This window comes from Homarus americanus, unplaced genomic scaffold, assembly GCF_018991925.1.
Source record: "Homarus americanus isolate GMGI-L3 unplaced genomic scaffold, GMGI_Hamer_2.0 scaffold6317, whole genome shotgun sequence".
Taxonomy (NCBI): domain Eukaryota; kingdom Metazoa; phylum Arthropoda; class Malacostraca; order Decapoda; family Nephropidae; genus Homarus; species Homarus americanus.
In genome coordinates this window covers 11874563-11882062 of record NW_024730668.1, presented here as the reverse complement: position 1 = coordinate 11882062, position 7500 = coordinate 11874563, and the positions used below count along the sequence as shown (strand labels likewise).

The 7500-nt window shown below is 41.4% G+C and overlaps 1 protein-coding gene across 1 annotated transcript in view; it reads right to left on the bottom strand.

The window, feature by feature from the left end:
* The window catches only part of LOC121867236 (macrophage mannose receptor 1-like), a 255702-nt gene that overhangs the window by 157969 nt on the left and 90233 nt on the right, over window positions 1-7500 (bottom strand). The window lies entirely within an intron of this gene.

The window sequence follows — 7500 nt, the reverse complement described above, 5'->3', positions numbered from 1 at the left end:
ATGAAAATACAAAATAAAAATGATAATGAACTAAATAAAAATAAAAGCATTTCACTAACAACGTCAACAGCAACGAGGGTATAGAAAAAAAAATAGCTTGTAATTCAACAATACCTTCATAAGTTTAGTTCAAAGTTCGCTCCCTCCCCCTTGGCAAATTTATGGGTACGCCAATGAGTGCAGTACATTTTGAATTGCTTTTGAGGGTTACTAACAAAAACCTGGTAAAGGGTGAATTATTTTAGAGTAATATAATTCATTCCCGGTTGTATAATTTATTAAAAAAATCATGAATATAATTTAGTTTTTTTAATTACACCAAAAACATAAAAAAAATCAAGGATTGTGGCAATACAAGTACTGTGTATACTTATCAGCTCGTATGACAGCTCTGTACAGAAGTGTGTCATGAAATATCCCTGCAGTCGACCTTCCCTGGGTGACGTACACTACTTCACGTATATACGAAGCGTTTACGGGTACTTTAAGCGCAGTTGCATTGTGTTCCTTGCTTTCGTCAAAGATATTGGACGAAAATCTCCATTGTTCTTTGGTATTGGCACAATTACTGCTTCCTTCTACTTAAGAGGGATGCAACCTCCACCATAAGTCATATTAAACAAGTCTAACAGGGGCCCTTCTCTAATACTACCGAGACATTTAAGGATATTCCATCATCACCAGGTGCCGTAGACTTTCCCTTTTTAATCGCATATAATAACTCACCTCTCGTTATAGGAACAAAAGTGTACACTGACTTTGTACTAACTCACGCCTAAGTCTACTCTTACTTTGTAATGAGGCCTGCTCACACTCAGATAATTCGGCAAAACTAGCAGTCCCAGCCCATTTCCTAATAAGTTGACTGGCCCTGCCCTGTGGGTCAGCGTAGCTGTTGCCATTGCGTCGAACACCTCTCACTTTATTCACTTCCTTCCATATGTCACCCAAGCTCTTGCCTTTAGCGATTCTCCATAAAACGTCTGTCCAGCATTTATTCCGCGCCTCTTGCTTGATTTCATTATCATTTGGATTTACACTCCATTCTTTTTGCACCTTTCTAAGGAGTTTATTCCAGCCCTGAAACAATTTGTCATTCACATACATATTACGTTTCCCATGATTTATTTCTCCTTTATAACTACACTTACTTGTCGTCAAAACGGAATGAATAATGTGTAATAAATCATCATATAAGCAAACAACATCCTTTGGTTCATAATCTGTATACCAATCCTGTATAGTTGTGATCAACTCCTGTTTATTCTTTTTTGTCTTCCGGCAACCAATATCTTTTCATCTTAATTAACTTCTATATTTGGTAACATGAATAGTAATTCGTAATGCAAAATGATCACTAAGCAAATCCCTAACTATGTCAGCATTCGCTCTTATTCCACATGTATTAAACATACTACATAATCTAACCTTCCTCCATATATGTGGGTAGGCTCATGATTTCACAATATTTCAATATCATCAAACTTCTCCAAGAAGTGTAACTATCTCCTTCCATTAATGTTGCTGGGTCCCATAGTACCCAGGACTTCGTGTCTAGCATTAATATCACCAACAAAAACACTAGCAGCATTAAATAGGCACTCTGGCATGTCATCAGTATCCAAGCTTTGAGGATGTACATAGATGTTAACAATACATTTGACCTCCCTCGGACGTAGATTTTGACACGCAAACTTTCAACCCCATTCTGCTTGTCAGCTATTACCAATTCAACCGGTACATTTTTCTGAACATAAGTTAACAGACCTTTTGTATTCTTTATATTATTAGCTGGTAAACAGAAACATTGATAATCACGTAAATTCATCAAATTACCATCCTCTGTGCCCGTCTCTTGTAAGGCTATAACATCCACCTTATACAACAGTACATAAGCATGCACATCTGTGGTCCTAGGACTTAAGCTATTTACATTCCATGAAAGTATAAACTAGGTGTGCTCCATTTTCCCCATTAACAACAGAAACTAACCTTATTCTCTCATTCACAAACTGTTCCATTACTTCTTTCACTCGAGCTTATACCTTATCATGCAATACTTCGGGTTTGTTACCCCACTTGCGGGTTATCTCTTCCCTTATGTCCACATTTCCGGTCCCCCATAGCAAATATGGTCTGTCAAAGTCAAAGTTGTTGGGGATTACTGGCCTCTTCGCCGTTAGACTATTTCGGCCGAAGCTGATTGGTTGGACTTCTTTTTTTCTTGTTTCTTCTTTTGTTTTCCACTATCCATTCTTTTTCTTCCTGGTCTTCTTCTTCCTGGTCTTCTACTAGGATATTCTCATACACGTCAATAAGCGATGTTAAAGATAGTGTAATGTTATCGGGTTCTTTGGTCTTGTTCTTGTCTTGCTTGTTCTTGACTTGGTTGTTCTTGTCTTGCTTTTTCTTTTCTTGATTTTTCACTACAAGGAGGGCCTCCTTGTAGCTCAGTTTTTCTTTAGCCCGCAGCTTGGCCACCCTGCACTCCTCCCTCCACTTGGGACACTCCCGGTCGGAGGAGGAGTGAGGGCCACCACAAGCTGCGCACTTCATCACGGCCGCCAAGCAGTCAGCGTCATTGTGCCCGGGTGTCCCGCAGCTTGAACACACCTCCCGAGCACGACACTTCCGCGCCAAATGGCCGTACTTCTGGCAATTGTAGCAACAAGTAGGTTTTTTCTGGTACGGTTTTACTGGGATTTTCTCCCAACCCAGTAAAACGGAGCTAGGAAGTTCCTTTGGGAAGCCAACCAGGGCAGCTGTGCTGGTCAGCTTCCTAACATAGGCGATCTCATCTCCGATCAGTTCAAAAATTTCTTCTCCTTCGAGATATTCGATTTCTGTGTGGGAGATGACTCCCAAAACCGAGTTAGCAACAAAGTCGCATTTAAGTTTGATCTGGATTCCATTGATTTCTTTAATATGTCTTAGTTGCCTGGCCCCTCCCCACTCCGCGAAGGTGACGATAAGGTCACCGCTGTCACTGCGGACGACCCTTGTCACCCCCGTGATTCCCGAGGAGTCAAAAAACTTCCTCAGGACAAGGAGGTTTAGTTCTTTGCGCGAAGGGTGCTTGATCGGAACCAGTCTAGCGACCTTCGCCTGGTCAAAGGTGAACATGGTCACGCGGTACCTCGGGAGCAGGGAGAACCTACCTCGCCGAGGTTCAGTTCTCAAGTGAGGTCTGTCAGATTTTATTACTGTATTATTTTCAACCTTCTTTCCTTTTAGTTCAACATCCACATTTCTATGTTCCAAAAATTGGCACTTACCTTCTGGTTGTCCTTTACCTTTTTTCTAAACATCTGAATTTCTTGCCTGAATTGAACTACTACACCATACACATCACCAAACTTGTCAATTACCTTATCTTCTGGAACAACTTTTGGTGCAGCTCCTGCACCATTTCCTGTTACCTTCAACGTGTCACTCTGTTCCATCCTCTTCTTCCACACGTTCTCAGTTGAAGGTAGAGTTGTCTTACCTGCAACTCCTCGTCCTTCCTCCTTTTCTCACTTTTGCATTTCCTTCGTGCTCTGCCACCACACACCACGTATCTGTGGCTTCTTATCGCAAATTGAGGAACCTGCATTCTGCGCGCCTGCACAATTGCATCAGCACGGCACAACATGTTGCCCAGACTTTATTTTATTTCCACAGTAACGACACCGACATTTACTTTGACATTTCCAGGCCATATGGCCCCACCTGCTGCACTTATAACACAGAACAGGTTGTTCAATAAACTTTGCAATTCTCCTATATCCTATTCCAGAAATTAATATCTTTTCCAAAACGTCTCCCTTCATCAAGGATACCACTTGGTTCTTCTTCTCACCACGGATTTCGTGTCGCTTTGCCCATACGAATCGTGTTTCGTCATGAAGAAAATCAGGATCCAGTATAACAGGGTACATGAAGACGATCACTTTGGTGTGGTGTTCTGCGTCCTGAGGCATCGTCATTATCACTTCCTTAAATCCTGTCGTCGTCAAAAACTTTACCGCCTCATCCCCAGCTACAGTCAGATAGGAATTATTACGACCTTCCTTAAGCAGAGGTTCAAATTTTTTATGCTCTGTTCCCAGTGTTGCAGCCCACAGCAACCACTCATAGAATGACATGCGTAAATCACTTGGAAAGTTAAACATCCTCCTACCTGAGCTGTTTCCACTGCAACTCCCAGACTTTAAGAAACAGTTTGTGATATAATCGGATGCGTGTGACACAGAAGTTGGTGCTGTGTTAATGCAAAAAAGAAAAGATAGAATATTGCACCGGAACTATTATTTCTCGGTCAAACTGAAAAAGCATCAACGTGGATATGCCACAATAGAAAAAGAAGCATTGGCCCTTTTGTTAGCTCTGGAAAGGTTTGAGGTGCAGGTAAGTGGATCACCTTACCCCGTGATAGTTTATACAGATCATAAACCACTTCAGTTTGTTCATAAAATGAGAAATAAGAATCAAAGACTGCTTCCGTTGTCATTAGCTCTTCAACCCTATAATATAGAAATCAATCACATAAAGGGCTGTGATAATATTATTGCCGACACTCTATCTCGTGTTGAGTAAAAGTTTATTCAGAGCTTCTAAAACTTTTAAATTAAGGGAAGAGATGTTGTGAGTGAGAGTTCAATGATTGGTTACAGATTTGCAACGTGAACGTCTTTTGTTTGTTACTTCATTTACTCCCACCTCTGCTCCCTTAGCTTTACCTCAAAGAGCCGGGTGATGGCAGTATTGGGCTGGCAGTCATACGTTAAGTATCTCCTTTCCTAGTGTACAGTATATTTGTAGTGGTGTAACGTGTGAACCTTGCTTGACTTTTAGAACACCAAGTATTATATGTGAAATTGTTGTTAGTCATATTTTAGAATTCCACGGAAAATAACTTACTTATTTATGAAGTACATGTGGTGAATAACCACGTTGTTTATGGTAGTTGCTAATTTAAGTAAGTGTGTAGTTCTTTAATTTTATGTTCATTATTTTGTCACTTGGTTGAGTCACTTACTTGATCAGATTTAGTTTGTATTTGTTTATTTTTGTACATAACTGATATATTTGTTTTATTGTTTGTTTGTTAATATAAATTCTGTAATTAAATCTACTTCATGAATTGCAATATACCCCATAGTAATGAAGTGATGAATTTTAGTGGGATCTATTCCTTGGACCTATACTACAAAGAGAAATTGAATTTGTGCATTATTGCAACCTAAGAGGCCAAAGGTCGTAACAAAATATGACTAACAACAATCTCACATATAATACTTGGTGTTCTAAAAGTCGAGCAAAGTTCACACGTTATACCACTACAAATATACTGTACAATAGGAAAGGAGATACTTACCTTATGACTGCCAGCCCAATACCTAAATCATTTACATCATTGCCAAGTGCACTACTATCAGCAATACAAAGCTCAGGGTCAACTGAAGGAACGGTCCGTACTTTATTCCGCAGAGTCTGGCTCCTTGTGACTGCACATAAAGGAAATAAATCTGGGTATTCTTCTTCAATTAAACTAGTATTATTCACCCACTGTAGGAGTCGAAGATACCACAGGATCTGGCACCATGCTGGAATATCATTACTCAGCAAAAAAGTAACCCATGTCACAGGAAGAGAATCTTGAACACCAATATTCACCCAACCAGTCCCAAGTTGAGTTCTCAAATACACCCTACACAAAGGAACAGTGATCACTCCACCGACACCCTTAAGCACCAAATGCCCTCCAGTATAGGAATCTTCAAAGCATGGAACAGATCCTTTCAACAGAACACTGTGAGAAGCACCTGTGTCACGCAAAATCTTCTCAAGGTACTGATCACCTGATTCTTCAGTTGCAACTGAACCATCAAACATGAAAGGTTCAAAAGAGTCCTCCTTGGGGCGATTACTCACTTAAGTTTTGTCAAACTTCTCCAGAGGTCCGAATGAGAGCACTGGCTCTTCCTTCTCTGTTTCCAATTTAGGGCAATTCGCAATCACATGACCTGGTTTCTTACAGTAAAAACAGACAAATGCTTTAGTCTTGGCATATGTCTTGGAAAGCTCACCTGAGTTTCCACTAAAATTTACTCTACTAGAAGAAGCAGCACAACTATCCTGCGTACCACCCTTTTCCTTGGTTACAAAACCTTTTCCACCTGAATGATTTTGATATTTAATAGGATAGATCCCTTTATCACTCATTAACTATTGGTAATATTTAGATATAGATATTCTTTATTGATTAATCATGACTACTTTTGGTGTTGAGGAGTTTGTTGAGAATCCATTCGTGAAAATTTTGAAAGACTGTGCTCTACGAAAGGATGATGGGATGAAACTTGCTTATACATATAGGGGGCCCTGGTGGAGACAGCTCAGAGACATGAGCAGGCGCGGCTTGTGGTGGGTGGACAGAATGAAGCACCACATGTCGTGGCACATGTGCAGCAGGGCACACACCGGGGCAGGCTCGGTAGGTGCCACGCCAGCAGTGATGTAAGGCGGCAGTGGAATAGGCCGTAAGCAAGAGGGGCACACAGGGGGGGCTACCAGCTTGTGTCAAACCAGAAGAGCGGGGTGACTGGATAACAGCTGGAGACAGGGGTAGTCTGTATAGGATGGAGATGGCGGTACAGAGTGTATCAAAGAGTTTTTCAACATGGTTGGTAAATTCGTGGAAGAGGGATATGATCTGTGTCGTGTCACCGGCAGAGGGTTGTGGGGGGGGCACCGGTGGGAGCATAAGGCCTGACAGCATCAGAGAAGAGACGGGGAGGAGGCCCAGTAGTAGTAGAGTTAGGAAACGGCCGGGACTACTGTGTTACAGCCAGGTGAGGCCAGGGAGGGCCAAGTGATGTTGAAGAAGGAGGCATTGCTTGATACAAAGGAGGAGGGGACGCAGTGGGAGGGGGCCTGGAAGGCTGGAGGGGAGGTTGAGGTTGATGCAGCCTTAGGGGAGACTTTTTTCCTGGGACAGGCGGACGTTTGGGGCATTGCCTATACTTGAGGCACTACCACCTGGGAAGATATTGGAAACATAATGTGTTGTCTAATGGTAGACCCTGCTGCCATATGGCATCACGAAAATTGTTACCAGGTCCCAGGTTGCTTATCTGACTTCTGCCTCATTTACACATAAATGCAGGGTCTCAATTGTTTTTCTTACTTGTAACAGCAATTTGTATTATATAAATATATACCCAATGTATGTTACCCATGTATTCACCAAGTCATTCATCCATTAGTATGAATCAATTGGTGAGTTGACATTTCCTCCATGGAGCAAGCGAAGTCAAGCTGGGTCAACACCTTGCCTCACAGGATGCGCGTGAGAGAGAGAGAGACTATCATATCACCTGTTACCCAGTGAACACCTCACTTAAGTGTTCTCCTATAAGTGTATTAAGATGCTTCCCTTAATATAGAAGAGAAGGTACAATATACTCTCAACTGAACTCAGTACCTGTGAAACTATATTTTTCTACAATAAAATAA